This window comes from Lissotriton vulgaris, chromosome 5 (genome assembly GCF_964263255.1).
Source record: "Lissotriton vulgaris chromosome 5, aLisVul1.2, whole genome shotgun sequence".
Taxonomy (NCBI): domain Eukaryota; kingdom Metazoa; phylum Chordata; class Amphibia; order Caudata; family Salamandridae; genus Lissotriton; species Lissotriton vulgaris.
Window position 1 is genome coordinate 1,701,158,796 of NC_141693.1, and position 16,152 is coordinate 1,701,174,947.

Consider the following 16,152-nt stretch of genomic DNA (forward strand, 5'->3'; position numbering starts at 1 on the left):
GTTTTAAAAGTTGTGTTTGTTGATGCAGCTAACTTTGAACTGTTTCCTTGCACATTTATTCTCTTTTAACATCTGAGGTTGTTACATATTCTAAGGGTCATCTGTGATGGAACAGGAAAGATTCACAGACAGGATATGCTGCATACATACATATGAATGCCATGCATAAGGTACTAGAGTTGTAGTATGCACATATGAATTGCTAAGTTTAAAGAATGAAAGGATGTCAACATTGCAGCAAAGTTTCACCAATACTCCACGCCTCCCAGAAAATCGCATGCAGCAAATGTTACATCTGTAGTGCTCCTGTATAGTAGCAGGTAATGGCGTCCACTATACAAAATGCTTACTTCCACGTTGAACAGTTATCCAGCTTCAAACGCTCAAAGCACACTTTAAAGAAGCCTGCTGGACAAGTTATCAGTTTCAGAAAGTTGTTAAAAAAAGATTTCTTCTTTTTCACAAATGATAACATTTTACAGCAGTCAGAGTCATGAGAGTGCCACATTCTACATTTTCCTGTGATTAAGAAAAAAATTATGTTTAATTACTTTTTTGCAGCTGATACCTTGTCCAGCAGTCTTCTTGGAAGTGTGGTGTGAGCATTTGGAAATGAAAGTTGGTACTTTGCAATTGCACAGTAGTCAAGAAGAAACTATAATATTCGTAGGTTCACATCAAAGTACAGACAGAGCCATTCACTACCACAGTTAAGTACAAGCAACGAGTCACAGTGGTAGAGTCCTGTGTTAGTGTTTTCACTCTAAACCCGCTCCTCTTTCCCCACTACTACCGCTGACCCTCATATTCTTGTGTATGTGATCACTGGTGGGACTCAGAAAAGAGCATTGCTCCCATTGGATACTACGCACACTTTTGGGGCATCCTGGCAGCCAATGATTATCTTACAGAGCCAGCCCATGCAATCCTGAGGAACGGGTTCATAAGAAGTGTGAGAGACTGCTAATGCTGTGACCAGGTGCAAAGTGAAAGCAGAGCGATAACACAAGTGATGTCTCCACACAATTTGGGGAGATGCCCTTAAAAACTCACCTAAGCTGGGTTCCCTACAGATAAAGAAAGGAGATGAGTTGAGCAAAAACCTCGAGTTGCGCAGCCCACTTTATGCCTTGGTGTGCCGCAAAGATGACTTAGTGCCAACCTGCACTGATGCATCATCTTTTCAAGTCCAGCTCTGGCCTAGAAGGACCAACTGTATAACCATGGCAACAATTTCTATTTGTAAAACTGTGTCTCTTCTCCCCATCCTTTGACCAGGAACTGGGATAAAGAATTAACTGAGGAAAAGCGGATTAACCCTAGTAAGGAGTAGGTGTAATCACCTACAACTATCTTCTGCCACTTCAACCATACGTACCAGTCTCTCATGCAAGTCCAGCACTGACTTTATTTTGCAGGTGACCAGCCTTGCTACACACAGGTCTGCCAAATTTTGGAGACTGCGACTCAGACTTCTTGCCCTTTGTTGTCAGATATTTGGAGAATTCATTCCTAGCAATCCGTTTCTTCATTTGCCCTACCTTAACTAGTTTTACCGGAAAATTGGGAAACTCTAACTGTTCTATCCCACTGCTGTCCCACTGTATTGGATGTATAGAGACTGAAACATCATCAGCTTTAGTAGTTGAAGTACAAAAAAGAGTATTTAATGGGTTTAATCGGGGCGGTGAACTCCGCTTCACTCGCGGAGTTTGCAGAGTTTTCTGCACACTGCGTTACGCTGAGCTTGCAAAGTTTTTTTCTCTCGCACGCTCGTCAACATCAAGTAGGCGAGCTCAAGCAAGAAAAATCATCTCTCGCGAGATTTCTCAAAGCGGGTGGTCAGATTTCTCATTGTGACTGGTCGCATGTGCTTGCAACCGCTCGTGTTGAGAAACCGCCCGTTCGTGTTGAGAAAGCTGACGCTCGAGTCCTCGAGCTGCAAAAGGAAGCAGCGACCGTTTGCGCTGTGCATGGTACCATTCGCGATGACTACACAGTGCGGACAAACACCTGGCACTGAAAATCACCGCATTAATCTAACGCACTCCGCTGCTTGCGGCGCTCGTGTAGTGCTGCTGTTTTTTTTGCACTTCCCGGAGTTCTGCGTAGCGTAACTCTGTGAACTCCACCCAGACTTACTTTAATGATGTCGTGCCTAATCCAACCAGTTACAATTTTTTATTGTTATTTGACTTTTTAAGTATTCTTGCTTTGTTTGCATATTAATGTGGTGATCTGCAACACTTGATCTGTTTCCTTGCATATTAACTTGATTAATTATTTTAACAAATGAGGACTGACAAAACAAGGAAAAAATGAGAAATATTTACCTTTGTGATCATCTGTTTCGTTGTTAAAACCATTCACAATGTGTCACTGCTTCGGCCTTGACATTTATAATGATGTTCGACACTTTGCAAACCTGTTTTTTACGAGCAGAGAAATCCTCCTCGCGCATAGTTGTTTTCATAAGCAGAACGGTTTCACAAAACCTGTTGTTTGCCACAGTGCTGAGTAACTTTCAATATCTAGTTGTTGTGCTTGTTTTGTTTTAACATGCTGCTACACCCTATTGGGTCCCGGCCAACCCTTCATTCCCTCAGCCTATTTTTCTGTTAGAAACTTTATTTCCTAATAAAGCCGAGCTCACCCGTAGGCGTCCGTCATTGTCTGCAGCCCGGTGGCTCCTGATATATACCTTGAGGGGCTAGACTTAAAGCTATTCCTCCAGCCTTTCTATTCAAATATGGCCGCCGCTTATGCTCTCTGTATTATACACAGCAAGTAGGCCTGACTTACTTATGATGACAAGCAAGTTTAAAAACCAACAGGCTTTTAAGCAGTGATGGCTGGTAACATTAAAATATGGTGGGCGAGGCACGATGCCGAAAAACTCACTATGCTGCAGTCTGGGGTGTCTCTCCTCTCCTGAAGGTATCCTGAGGGTGACGACAAGCAGGAAAGGGAAGGACAGTGATTGACTTTCTTCTTGCCAAATGCTACACAAACCTAACTAACCCTGGAGCTGCTCTCATGTATTTTTCAGCATCAGAGTAGCTCCAGGATTGGTTGGAGCAGGCTAACCAACTGCCTATTTTGAGGATAGGGGCCTGTGCCAATAATCTCCTGGCTTTTTCACAGCACTGAGAGGGTTGGGTCTTAAGTGCGCTTGTCGGGCTGGCCATCACAAGACAGCCAGCCAATGTGACATGCGCACTCCATACAGACAGGGGAAGCAGTCATCCTGCAATCCACAGGAAAATCCCTGCTCCCTGCCCTAACACTTGCACTATAACAGCGCAAGCTGGTGGCAAACATATAATAAAAAGGTAATTCCCATTTTATTAATTTGTATTTACTTGCTGCGCTTGCATCAGGTGGTGCGATGCTCCTCCGCCTTTTAGGAGGAACTGCCACTGCTTATGAGGGTGGACAGTTATTACCCTGTGCTAAAGCCTGTTGGCAGATATTTTGTTACACGAAATCTTGCAAATTACCATAGTAAGCAAGGGTTTGGGCTTTTGTGACCCACCACCACAAACCATGGAAATACAAGATTTGCACTATGGTAATCCTTATTAGGCTCTATGCCAACACTTGTCCTAAAACTTTGTCCCCACGAAAAGTAAAGTTACCAACATGTAACTGGCTCTGTCCTTGCCTTAACAACATTTCAGAGGGCCCTCTTAGATTATTTTCCAAGTATAAATGCTAGTATTGAATGTGTGGTAAATGGATTATCACATATTTCACATTTATGTTAAATGCGGCGGTGTTACAAATGCGATAATAACTATATCTCATGATAGCACCCAAAAATCATACCAGCTGCTAGAACAAGATGAACGCTGGTGCAGGCTCAGCTCCTTGAAATGCAGAAAGACAGAGGGAAGCACCCTTTAAAGCTAAATTTGCGGTAGTAACACGAGCACCGACTGCAATACCACATTTACTGATATGTAGTGTTACTTTGAATTTTCTCAGCTACTCTAAATGAGCGCAAAGAGGTTGCAAGGAAAGTTCCCACAGTTGGATGACATTTGGCTGATTCCTCCGTAGCCCTGACAATATTTCAAAGGCCTGATGCTGGCCATTAGACACGCTGATCCAGAGCTGTCCCTCTTCTCTACCATTTCCAGGGTCTGACTTCTGTAGTGCACTTTACTTGCAAACTGTCCGCATTCATCCCCACAACAGCTCTAAGTGGGTGGTTTGCCTCGGGCACTAGCGGCCCAGGGCCCAGCCTGCTACTCCGGAAGTAATTCCCAGGGGCTGGCATTGCCCCCTGCCTTTCCTGCAGTGGAGGAGGTCTTCTAGGGCGCTAAAAACAGCTCAGTACCTTTGGTTTTCTGAAAAGAAATCTATGCTGTACTTGGGCAGGCAAGAATATTTGGGGACCCCAGAGCAAATTCTACATCATGAGCCGAGCCACGAACGATTAAGTGACACAACGAAACATACAGATACTGACTCATTCAGGTCAAAGTTATTTTTTTAATACGTTTCAGTTTGGTACTTTATACGACATCACTGCATTGGCCTCTCCAAAAAGTTTTTACATTGAAATATTTCCATGTGCACTGTATATTTAGCCAAACTGTTTGTTGCTTGTGACACAACAATATTGTTTATTAGACTATAACTAAGTGAGGTTTTATATAGCACACATCCTGATCTGGATTTCTCCAAGTTGGCCTCAGTTTTGACTCTCAAAATGTGGAGAGTGAAGTAAAAAGATTTGAAAAAGTAACACAATTTCATCAATTGATGAAGCTGGGTTTTGAACATAGTTTATTTGGTTACGCAGTGTGCTGTTCGGTCCCCGAATGAACATCTCCTAGTCTTTCCCTTTACTACGAACACGCAATGCTTGGTGTTCAATTGTTTCATCATCTAAATTAGAACACTTTGGGCCAGATGTACGAATATCTGGTGGCAAAATACTGGTCGTAAAATCCAGCCAGTATTTTAGCAACCAGTAAAAACTTTAAAGAACTGACCTATATGCTAATAAGTCGGTTCTTAAAAATCTAAAACGTGGTCGGTCGCAATCCAACCTGCCTCATGAATATTAATGAGGTTGATCGCAAATTGCAACTCTCTACGATTGGAGGCCACGGCAGGGAAGGTTGCCACTATTTCTGGTATCAGAATTCAATAAATTAAACTTTTAAATGCAACTTATTTTCCTTAATGGAATCCGCTTGCGTTGAAGAAGAAAGTATATTTTGTTCGTACTTCCAAACAAACTTTTTTTTTAACATTCACAAAGGGGGAGAAATCCAAAAGGGGCACCTATCCTTTTGGGAATAGGGGAATAGGTTTCTTGTCGGTCGGTAACTTAGAAATAGTTTATGGTCGATATTAAGATCCTAAACCACTGATGCATATGGATAGGCCTCACTATTTTGAAGGGTCGCCTACAGCACACGACTTCCAAATAGCAATTTGTTATCCATTTGCAAACCCATTTTAGGAGTTGGTTAAAAGTTACCAATTCCAAATAAGGATTTAGTACATTGATAAAAACAGTTTTTCATTGCAAACTTCGAATCAGAGCGTTTGCATTCTAAATACTTCTTTGTCCATCTGTCTCTATGTTCAATAAATAGATGTATCATATGGTATTTCCATGTTTTCCAATATATGCCTAAAATGTCAAAATGTCTTTCTGGAACAATGTTAAGCATATGGCAAAGCATACTCTATATTTATGATTTTGCCTGTTGGCTTCCCCTGTTTCAACTAACAGTGGAGACGGTTCAGGTCAGCACCTCAATGTCTGCCATTACATTGATTACCACACTATGAGGATTCTCACTTTTCGCAAGTCTTTAGCGCAGTATATGTAAATTGCAGTGCAGCTCAGCTGCAGAGACACAACAGAAAATCACCTTTTCAGATGTTGTGCCCTCAGCTGCTATACATGAGGCATTTAGTGTTTTATGACTTTTCAAATTGCAATCTGATGCTTGGTTGGCATGGCTCTGTTGTAGCTGGCCAGACCCCATGGGACAAGAGCCAATGCAGAGCCAGCCAATCAGCTCGAGGCAGGTTTGAGCCATGCGCGGTTGGTACACCTAGAGTTACCCACTCGCTTTGTTTTGTGACACTGGTGCACATCACCCACCGACAGCCCCGTCATGACTGTCTTCATGGCTTCTAACAATAAGAACAAAGCCAAGAGCGTCCACTCCTTCTGAGAGTTTTGACAGGAGGAAGATTATCTGATGATGCTAAGACAGAAAAGGCCTAGCTGCTTATCACCCGGCCGGAAATCCACCAGGGAGGGGCTCAGGCAGGCGCGATGTGTTTTATTTAAAAAAAACATACATCTCAACCGCGCTCAACTGAAATTCGAGGCACGGAAATAGAGAAGCCACTTCCTGTGTGGCAGAGCAGGCATTGTCTCATCTCTGTCAGGGCCCAGCTGCCAATGAGGAACAGGCGGCGCGGGCAGGCGGCCTGGGGGGAGGGGTGAGGGGGGGCATTTGTCTCGGCTTTGAGGGTGCGGTTGTTACACTCCTCTTTTATCGAGGACGGGACCATGGGTGTTTGTTGCCACAATTTCACATGAAGACGCAGCACAATGGGTGGTGCATCGCCAGCGTGGTGTTGTTGTTGGTGGAGCGGAAGAGGGCTGGGCACACTGCCTTATCAAGTGTCATGAGTTCACAAGTCAGGTGATTATATCACACCAAGTGCCCCCTCCAATGTCCCAGCATTCAGGAGTTCTGTGATATTAGCGAAGCTATCTTTTGATTTTTAGACTTGGCTTTAATGAATGAACAGCATTTATAACAAATCTTTTCTATACAGAAAAGAAAGGGGTTTGGAGCCAGCAAGTACAAGTGTGGGCTTTGTGATTGGTGGCACTGTGAAAGAAAGTCGTGTCTTCCAAAAATCTATTTTAGGGTGAGTCCGTTGATACTAATAGTTTGTGTGGCTAATATTGCTTGACTGACACACGTCATTCATTTGTGTCTGCAGCTCTTCTTTTTTTTTGTACTGGGTAGATGCTCATGAATGGACTTGGGGCACTTGGGAGCTCTGTGCAATGAGATGTGTAGTAACTGCAGATTGTCCATCACAGCAGAGAGAGTGAATGTATTTTGAAACTTTTACTATATCATACAAGGTATGGCAAGGTTGCTATAATCGGCCGGTTTACTCAGGCGGGAGTGTAGGCGCTGGGTTTCTGCATGCTGAAGCGGAAGCTCTCTGCAGACGCCTTCACTCGCTGGCATTTGTGCACTTACCGAGTGGCTGGATTGTACGTGGAGCGCAAGCACATGGGCATTCTTCCTCTGTGCAGTCTTGCCAAGTACCACGCATCAGGTGTTAGACTAACGCATTTCAGTGAGGTGCTCCGCATCACCGCATTGAAATGCATTGTCATTCATATTTGCATGATATGTTTGATATTGTCAAAGAATGGGTGCATTTCCTCTATTCGTGAGGCCTGAACAGTAGGCGTATACCACTCATCAAGGGTCGATGGTGGTAAACAGGGGGGGAAGGGGGAGAGAACTGGGTTGCTAGGAGTTATCGGGAAAACACAGGGAATCCCACTTTTGCGAACTAGGGTCCTCACACAGCCAGCAAGCTAGGTGTCATGCTTCATCATCTGGACCTGCTCCTCATTGGGTCGGCGCTGCAAAACCCAACGGGCACCCGTGAAGGGGCAGTTTCTCGGAGATCTTTTGTTCCTATGGAATTACCCCGACTACAGGGAGGTCAACGCCAAGCACTACTGGAGAACCTGGAAAGTAGTGCCCTTACCTAGTGGTAGTTAGCATTTAGTAGCACCACATAGTGTAGATATATTTTCACTTTTTAGGTCCTGATGAATTGCCACGGTATTCCATAACCACGAGGCAAGAAACATGTTGACCACAGAGAGATGCACTGAACCCTCACGTCAGGGGAGCTGCCACTCCAGTCTTCATTTTTAATAAGGCGAATAACCAACCAGAATAAAATTATCCTTTCGAATATCTAACCTTTTTTAAAGAACGCACTCACCACACCTCACTGTATTTACACTCTCACGGGCCACAGACCCACACTTCATCAAACGGCAAAGGAACAAAAGATCTCCAACAAAGAGCCTCTTCGCGGGTGCCCGTTGGGTATTGCAACGCCGACCCAAAGAGGAGCAGATCCAGATGATGAAGCATGACACCTAGCTTGCTGGGTGTGTGAGGACCCTAGTTCCGCAAAAGCGGGATTTCCTGTGTTTCCCGATACCTCCTAGCAACCCACTACTCCCCCGCCCCCCTTGTTTACCACCATCGCCCCTTGATGGATGGTAAAAGCCTACTGTTCAAGCCTCACGAATAGAGGAACAGCACTCATTCTTTTACAGTATTGACCTGATAGGGCAAGGTTGCTGGACCCCTCTAAACAGCCCTATAGTCCCCCTTCTTGAACAAATGATATGTTTGATGTCACTGAAGTGCTGCAAACCTGTGTGTGACAGTGCCAAATGTGGCTGCGCATGCTGCTCCCGCAGGCTCGGCTTGCTCCGGGACCATGGCACTTGGCAGGCCTACCAGCTGAGAGCTAAGGCTGCCCAGGCAAGCTCATAGTCAGTTGTACAATGTATTATATTTATTCAATTTGATTCCCACGGCGCCGTGCTGCCTGCGCTGCTCTGAGTCACTTGACGCCGCTCCGAGACAGCCTTACATCACGCCCGTCTCGGTAGTATGCCCAATAGGTACTAGTACTACAGAGACTGTCAGGTTGGTTGATACATAGGCCGTGGTGCAACGGGGGACGTAACGTCCTGCCTCCTGCTAGACTAGTAGAGCCGCGGGGTCCAGGAGTGTGAAGGTGTGTGTCTTAGTAGTTTGTCGGTTGCACCGTCAGCGGCAATCATTATGGTGCTCCCAGCGCTGCTCGTAGAGGTCCTCTGCTGTCTCAAGTAGTGCTGAGGTACTAGCGCTAGCACAGGCTGGTCCGCCTGTGGACAATTCAATATGCCGCGCCCAGCTGAGAGAAAGCAGTGCAGTGTGTCATTGGAGTCATGACCTGTGACCAACCATCACCCTCACTGACCATCTGGTTTGGCTGCAATGGCCGACAGGAGAGGACTCGGACAGGCTGCCTGATCTAACCGGGCACTGGTGGCAAACCAAAAACAAGCATTAGAAATGCAATAGGTCTCGCAGCATTAGAGTTAGTGCTTTTATTTATTATTTATTTATTATTTATTTATTTATTTATTATTTATTTAGAAGTTTTCTATAGCGCTAACAAGACCCGAAGGTAGCAGAGCGCTTTACAATAGAGGGAATGAAAAGAGAACAACATGAAACAAATCCAATAAAGCGATCAGCGAGCGACAATTTGGAATGCGGAAAAGTTCAGACAGCAGGACTTCTTGGTAGCAGGATTCAATGTTACTGCATGGGTTCAGGGGACGCTTGCTGATCCAGGTTACCCGCAACCAAGGGAACGGATCAGGCACAAGGATTTGAGTTGGCTCTTGAATTCTGAATAGGACGGTATAGTTCTGATGTGCGGGGGGATGGCGTTCCATATTTTGGGAGCATTTCCTGAGAACGAGCAGTCCGCAGTTCTCCTCTTTCTGGTTTTTGGTAGGATGAGCAGCAGGGAGTTGGAGCTTCTCAAGCTTCTGGCTTGGCCTGCTTTTTTGAGCTTGTTTGCCAAATATTCCGGTTTGCCGGTGTGGAGGGCCTTGTGGGTGAGGCAGGCCGTTCTGAAGGTGCTCCGCATTTCCACAGGGAGCCATTCGAGTTCTTTGAGTGCCGGGGAGATATGGTCAGATTTTTTGCAGCCTGTGATCATTCTCGCTGCCGCATGAAGTGTTGTTTTTAGAGGGGCCAGGTGCGATTTGGGGATGCCTGTTAGGATTGAGTTCCCATAGTCCAGTCTTGATAGAACTAGAGATTGCGTGGCTAGTTTGAGGTCCTTATTGGGAATGTAAGGTTTGATTTTGTTCAGAAGTCTGAGGTTGAGAAATGCGCTTTTCGCCGAGTTCCTGATGTGGTTTGTCAGGGTTAGTTTGGGGTCTAGGGTGAAGCCCAGGGATTTAACGGAGTCGGCTAGCGTGAGGTTGCCTTTGAGAGCATCGATCGATTTTAGCCACTCGGTGATTTGAGGGTTGTCTTCTTTGTTTGAGATGAGGAGTGTTTCTGTCTTGTCGGGGTTGAGTTTCAGGTGATTCTTTGTCAGCCAGTCTTGAACTTCATTTAGGACATCGTTAAGTCTGTGGATGTCTTTAAGAGAGGAGGTTTCCAGGTAAATCTGCGTGTCATCCGCGTAGAGGTGGAAGTGGATGTTGGCGTTCCTGAGTAATTTGGCGAGCGGTTCCATGTAGATGTTAAAGAGCTGAGGAGAGAGCACTGATCCTTGCGGGACACCCTTGGTGACCTGCTGTGTTTCGGAGGTGAAGTTCTTCATTTTTATTGTTTGCGTACGGTTATGTAGGAAGGAGGAGAACCACTTGAGAACTACATCGCCGAGGCCGGCTCTTTCTTGCAGGGTCATGATGAGGAGCTTGTGGTCCACCGTGTGTGTTAGAATTGTTTATGGGTTTTTTTGTAAATCTTTAGCATGAGGTTGAGGGTGAGTGAGGGTGAGGGGTTGAGGGTGAGTGAGGGTGAGGCTGAGGGGTTGAGGGTGAGGGTGAGTGAGGGGTTGAGGGTGAGGGGTTGAGGGTGAGTGAGGGTGAGGGGTTGAGGGTGGGTGAGGGGTTGAGGGTGAGGGGTTGAGGGTGAGGGTGAGTGAGGGTGAGGGTGAGTGAGGGTGGGTGAGGGTGAGGGTGAGTGAGGGTGGGTGAGTGTGAGTGAGGGTGAGTGGGGGTGAGTGTGGGTGAGTGTGGGTGAGGGTGAGGGATTGAGGGTGAGGGGTTGAGGGTGAGTGAGGGTGAGGGGTTGAGGGTGAGTGAGGGTGAGGGGTTGAGGGTGAGTGAGGGTGAGGGAGGGTGAGGGGTTGAGGTTGAGGGGTTGAGGGTGAGTGGGGGTGAGTGAGGGTGAGGGGTTGAGGGTGAGTGAGGGTGAAGGTGAGTGAGGGTGAGTGAGGGTGGGTGAGGGTGAGTGAGGGTGAGGCTGAGGGGTTGAGGGTGAGGGTGAGTGAGGGTGAGTGAGGGGTTGAGGGTGAGGGGTTGAGGGTGAGTGAGGGTGAGGGGTTGAGGGTGGGTGAGGGGTTGAGGGTGAGTGAGGGTGAGGGGTTGAGGGTGAGTGAGGGTGAGGGTGAGTGAGGGTGAGTGAGGGTGAGGGTGAGTGAGGGTGAGTGAGGGTGAGGGTGAGTGAGGGTGAGTGAGTGTGAGTGAGGGTGAGTGGGGGTGAGTGTGGGTGAGTGTGGGTGAGTGATTGAGGGTGAGGGGTTGAGGGTGAGTGAGGGTGAGGGGTTGAGGGTGAGTGAGGGTGAGGGAGGGTGAGGGGTTGAGGGTGGGATTATACAGTCAGTCCCTCGGTCACAAGACCTGCCAGGAGGGCTGTGCTGTGGTAGGTTTATCCTGGACGTGCTGTGCTGCCCTGCCCTGCCCTGCCCCCGGCTGCAAGGGTGCTCCAATGCTGGCCACGCACTTCTCTGTAACGGGTGTCATGTGAGCAGGCGTCATCTGACACGGCCTAGCAACCGCGCGAGCCCAGCGTGGAGACCGCAAACACCAGAGCCTGCTATCGGCGCAGGAGCAACTCGCTGCAAGGGCGCCTCGCCCTGCACCACCTCTGGGATACACGGCGACCCTGCACTGAAAGGAAGAAATGGATCTTAGGCAGCTCAGCGAGCTTCACTCTGATTGCACTGAACAAAGAAGCGTGCATTTTCCCTCTTTAACCAACATGCCAGAGGCTTCTGCTCACACTACTGCCGAGTAAGGCTAGGAGCAGGGTTTAACACAGTTACATCAGAAAAATCTTCGGGTGACGCATTACCAGCTCGTTCAAATATATATAACATTAAAGCAGTGACTTCTCAAGACACGTGACACAGAACCACAGAGCGTACCCGAGGCGAAAACATGGGAGCTGTACACAAAACCTCTCCCAATAATTGTAATGAAAATAAAAAAAATCAATAAAAAAAAAAAACAGTAAGTACAATAACTGTTGCTATTTTTCTAAAGTATTGGAATGGCGAGTAACCTTGTCATCCGCAAATAAAACAGCAAATGTTGTTTTAATTATTTTATTTTCCGGTCTTTCCAAGTCTGTGTAAGAGGAATGGCGGTGTAAGGAAACTCGTGCAACCGTGGCGATCACCAACTCAGCCTGAATCTAGGTGCACTGGGAAAACTGTGAGTAAATGGGTGAACTGTTAAGAAATACAGCGATGCAATGTTAAGGGGAACTGCGAGGCAAGGCGGAGGTAGAGCTTGTATCTTTACTGAGGACTATTCCCGTTTGTGACATTTCATCGCGAGGTGAAAAAGACAGCTGGTGTCAACAAATTAACTTTTGTCAACTATAAAACAAGCCTTTCACCGTAACACGGCGGGCAGGGGAGGGGGCGGAGAGGGAGAGGAGAAATGCGACACGGAGGGAGGGGGAGGGGGAGGGGGCGGAGCGGGGAGGGGGCGGAGAGGGGAGAGGTGCGACACGACGGAAGGAAGAGAGGGGAGGGGGAGGAGAAAGAGAAATGCGACACGGCGGGAGGGGGCCTAAAGTATTGGAATGGCGAGTAACCTTGTCATCCGCAAATAAAACAGCAAATGTTGTTTTAATTATTTTATTTTTCGGTCTTTCCAAGTCTGTGTAAGAGGAATGGCGGTGTAAGGAAACTCGTGCAACCGTGGCGATCACCAACTCAGCCTGAATCTAGGTGCACTGGGAAAACTGTGAGTAAATGGGTGAACTGTTAAGAAATACAGCGATGCAATGGCGGGGGAGGGCGGGTTTGGAATGACGAGCTCGCGAGGCGGTGTTGGCGGGGAGGGGGCGGAGCGGGGGAGAGGGTGTGTGTGAAACGAGACGGAGGGGAGAGAGGGGAGGGGGAGGAGAAAGAGAAATGCGACACGGCGGGAGGGGGCGGAGCGGGGGAGAGGGTGTGTGTGTGTTGTTAGGAGACGGACGTGCACGCACACGCGCTTTTAAGGTCAATGCGCATGCGCATAAGCTCAATGCGCATGCGCATTGACCTTAAAAGTCACGGGCACTGCAAGGAATCGCCACGATTCCTTGCAAGTTAGATAAAGAGTCGATGAGCCCCTATAGTCTCGCTTGCTCGATGCGCATGCGCATCGACAGGCGAGACCTAATGATTGGGTGGGTGGCTCGAGGCAGCCTGAGCCTGCTGCCTGCCTACTGCGGAGTCAGTAGCCGAGGCAAGTCACGCAGCACTGCAGCTGCATGGCTGAAGATCTGATCACCAAGAACAGAGTTTAGTAAGTGAAGTAGTTACCACTTGCCACCGCCACTAGAGTGTCTGTCAGTGTACTAGGCTAGTGCCCTTCTATTTCTGGTGCTTTGGTGAACTTCTTAGAGTTTCTCGTTGCTGTAATGAGTGTATTGTCTGATATGTATATGCTTCCCTCATCTGAATTGCTTTATTTTGCTTGCGAGAAAGTGTCACTCATAGTTGCTGAAATGTCACTCATAATTACACTAAAATTATGAAAATGTCGGACATATCAATCTAAAACCTTGGCAGGTATGTCCATGCCAGGAAGTGATGCCCGAGTCAGGCAGAAGTTGGGAAACTATATAAAGGTTGACAAATTTCAGGTGCCACAATACTCTAGCCCTGACCTCTTTCATACAGTGAAGTCTTCTTCAGCTAGCAGGGAGGTCTAGCCCCTCTTTCAGTTTTAAGGCTTCCGTGCAGTGCTTTGTGCATTTCACATTTAGAGCAGTCACAAAGAGAGGGCAGCCATACCCTAGGCTTCTGCTTTTTAAGACCTGCATCTCCTGTTACAACATGTTTTTAAATAGCAAAAGAGATTTTCCTTTTTGAGGCAGCTAACATGATGGTGCTAAATACAGGGTTTTCTCTTTCCTTACTGTACATCTCTTTATGTCTCGCCTACTAGAAAGCATATGCGCTGTCTGTTGGAGACATATTTTTACCTTACAGTGGGCTTAGTGCATGCCCATGGCTTACCATTGGTTGGCTACATTGTCAATTTCATTTGCTTCTTTCTTATTATTTTGCTGAGTGGAATTTCCTTCTGCGTCTTGAGTTTGCCCTGCCCTGGAGCATGAACACAGTACTATGTCCTTCCACTGCTCACTTTTTCAGGAGCTGCGCTTTTCTTTTTGTTGTCTAACATACAAGGGGTGATTCTGTTAAGGTAATAAGGGGCCGGATCAGAGTAATAACATTTTTGGAAAATAACCCCTAAACCATAGATTTGTATTTCACTTCGGTAGACGTGTAGAACTTTTGCCTACCCTAGGAAAATGAAGGCCTCTGATTTCTTTCTCAGTTAGCTCCCTGCCACTCCTCACTTTTCAGTATTCCTAATGTTTTAGAGACATACATATATGTATGCAAAACGCACAAGATGATGGACGGAATGTTGCACAATGGCAAAACATTCACCCCCAGTCACAGATCTGGTTGTAATCCATCGTTATTTTGCTCACCAAGCCACCACAATTCAGACATGGCCATATGCAAATCAGTCTTGACCCTGTGCCTCATGGGAACAGTCCAGCCCGAACTGCTAAGCCATGTCTTTCCTGGACCGGAATCAAGCATCCTCGGACCAGTTTCTGGCTATCAGCCGTCTTCGGCCAGGATAGCTTGACTCCAGTGGCTTAGTGAGCAAGGGACCAACGTCTGGGCATACCCTTCCCACATAGGGTGACCAGCAAAACACACAAGATGATGGACGGAATGTTGCACAATGGCAAAACATTCACCCCCAGTCACAGATCCGGGTTTAATCCATCGTTATTTTGCTCACCAAGCCACCCCAGTTCAGACATGGCTATATGCAAATCAGTCTTGACCCTGTGCCTCCTGGAAACAGTCCAGCCCAATCTGCCAAGCCATTTCCTCGACCGGAATCAAGCATCCTAGGACCGGTTATATGTATCTCTTAATAAAAACTGGCATCTGTACATACACAAATTGACTTACTGTGTGGTAAAACAAGCACTAACTTTTCATCGAGACTTTTTAATCAAAATATTCTTCGTGTGGTTTCATAGTGCAGTGTGAAAACATTTGGCTGTATAACATTTATAAAGCACAGGCAAACTATAATTTAGACATACAAATACTTCAAGATATATTTTACTGTTTACATCCACATTGTTATCCACATCAATTTCATTTACAATGCCAATGCAGAAACAACAATTAAACATACGTGTCCAAATGAAAGTTTTCAATCAATGAAGTTGGGGATACATTGTGCTCCCTAAAAAAATGATCCTAGTGGTATCTTCCTTAGGAGCCTTACGATTTCACTAAGATTTTAATTCTTCGCGAGGTCGTCCTCTGGGATGTAGACCTGAACGCTGTGTAATGCTCTTCAGTTTTCGCTCTGCCGGCTCCCTGATGTAGGCAGCTAAGCTGTGTATCTGTGACCTTACTGCCACACAATAACAATGATTGATTCTAAAAATTATCCTTTAGGTGTCATGTGGCCTTATATGGTCGGGTTAAAGTAAAAGACTTAGAATCTCGGGGCATGTTCTGCACCTAGGCTGTAATGCAGCCGTGGTGCAGAACATGCAAATTGCGCATGAAACTTTGGCTGGCTCAAGAGGGCCGGTCAAATCGTCATTGCAGACCTTGTAGTGGGCAAACCACTCCTCCCCTGCCCTGCTCTGGCACCAAAGCCCAGCCCCACCCTACCCGCACCAGGAAAGGAAAACTGAAATGATAATAACGCTAGCTATTTTTATTTTAGTTTTCTTTACCTACTCCTCAGAGCAGTGGGGCGAAGCTCCTCCACCTTAGCGGAGCAGCCGCCACTGTTAAGGGATGACTGAGGAGAATATTCATATCTTCCAAGATAATTCAAAGTCTTTTCCTTTAACCCCGACCTTCATGATGAAGATGCTGGCTGCGCTCTCCAAGGGACCCCTCAGAGGAGGCGGGTGACGCAGTGCCACATGGGTATTGATCTGTGCTGTGAAATGCGCATCAGGCCTGTGTAAGAGGATGGCGTGCAGCAGGAGAATGTAGGGCATTGGTTTACTAACTGGGACGAGTGGGCATAAG

At 46.7% G+C, this 16,152-nt stretch overlaps 1 protein-coding gene across 4 annotated transcripts in view; it reads left to right on the forward strand.

The window, feature by feature from the left end:
• The window catches only part of FMNL1 (formin like 1), a 419,565-nt gene that overhangs the window by 117,363 nt on the left and 286,050 nt on the right, over window positions 1-16,152 (forward strand). Inside the window, exons 1-2 of one of the 4 annotated variants that reach the window (XM_086923864.1) lie at window positions 11,422-12,274; window positions 12,727-12,814. The exons of 2 other annotated variants lie outside the window; for them this stretch is intronic. The gene's annotated coding sequence lies outside the window, so the exon portion shown is untranslated. Of the gene's footprint in view, window positions 1-11,421; window positions 12,275-12,642; window positions 12,815-16,152 lie in introns of those variants that run through there. One more of the 4 variants, XM_086923865.1, reaches the window with a different exon arrangement.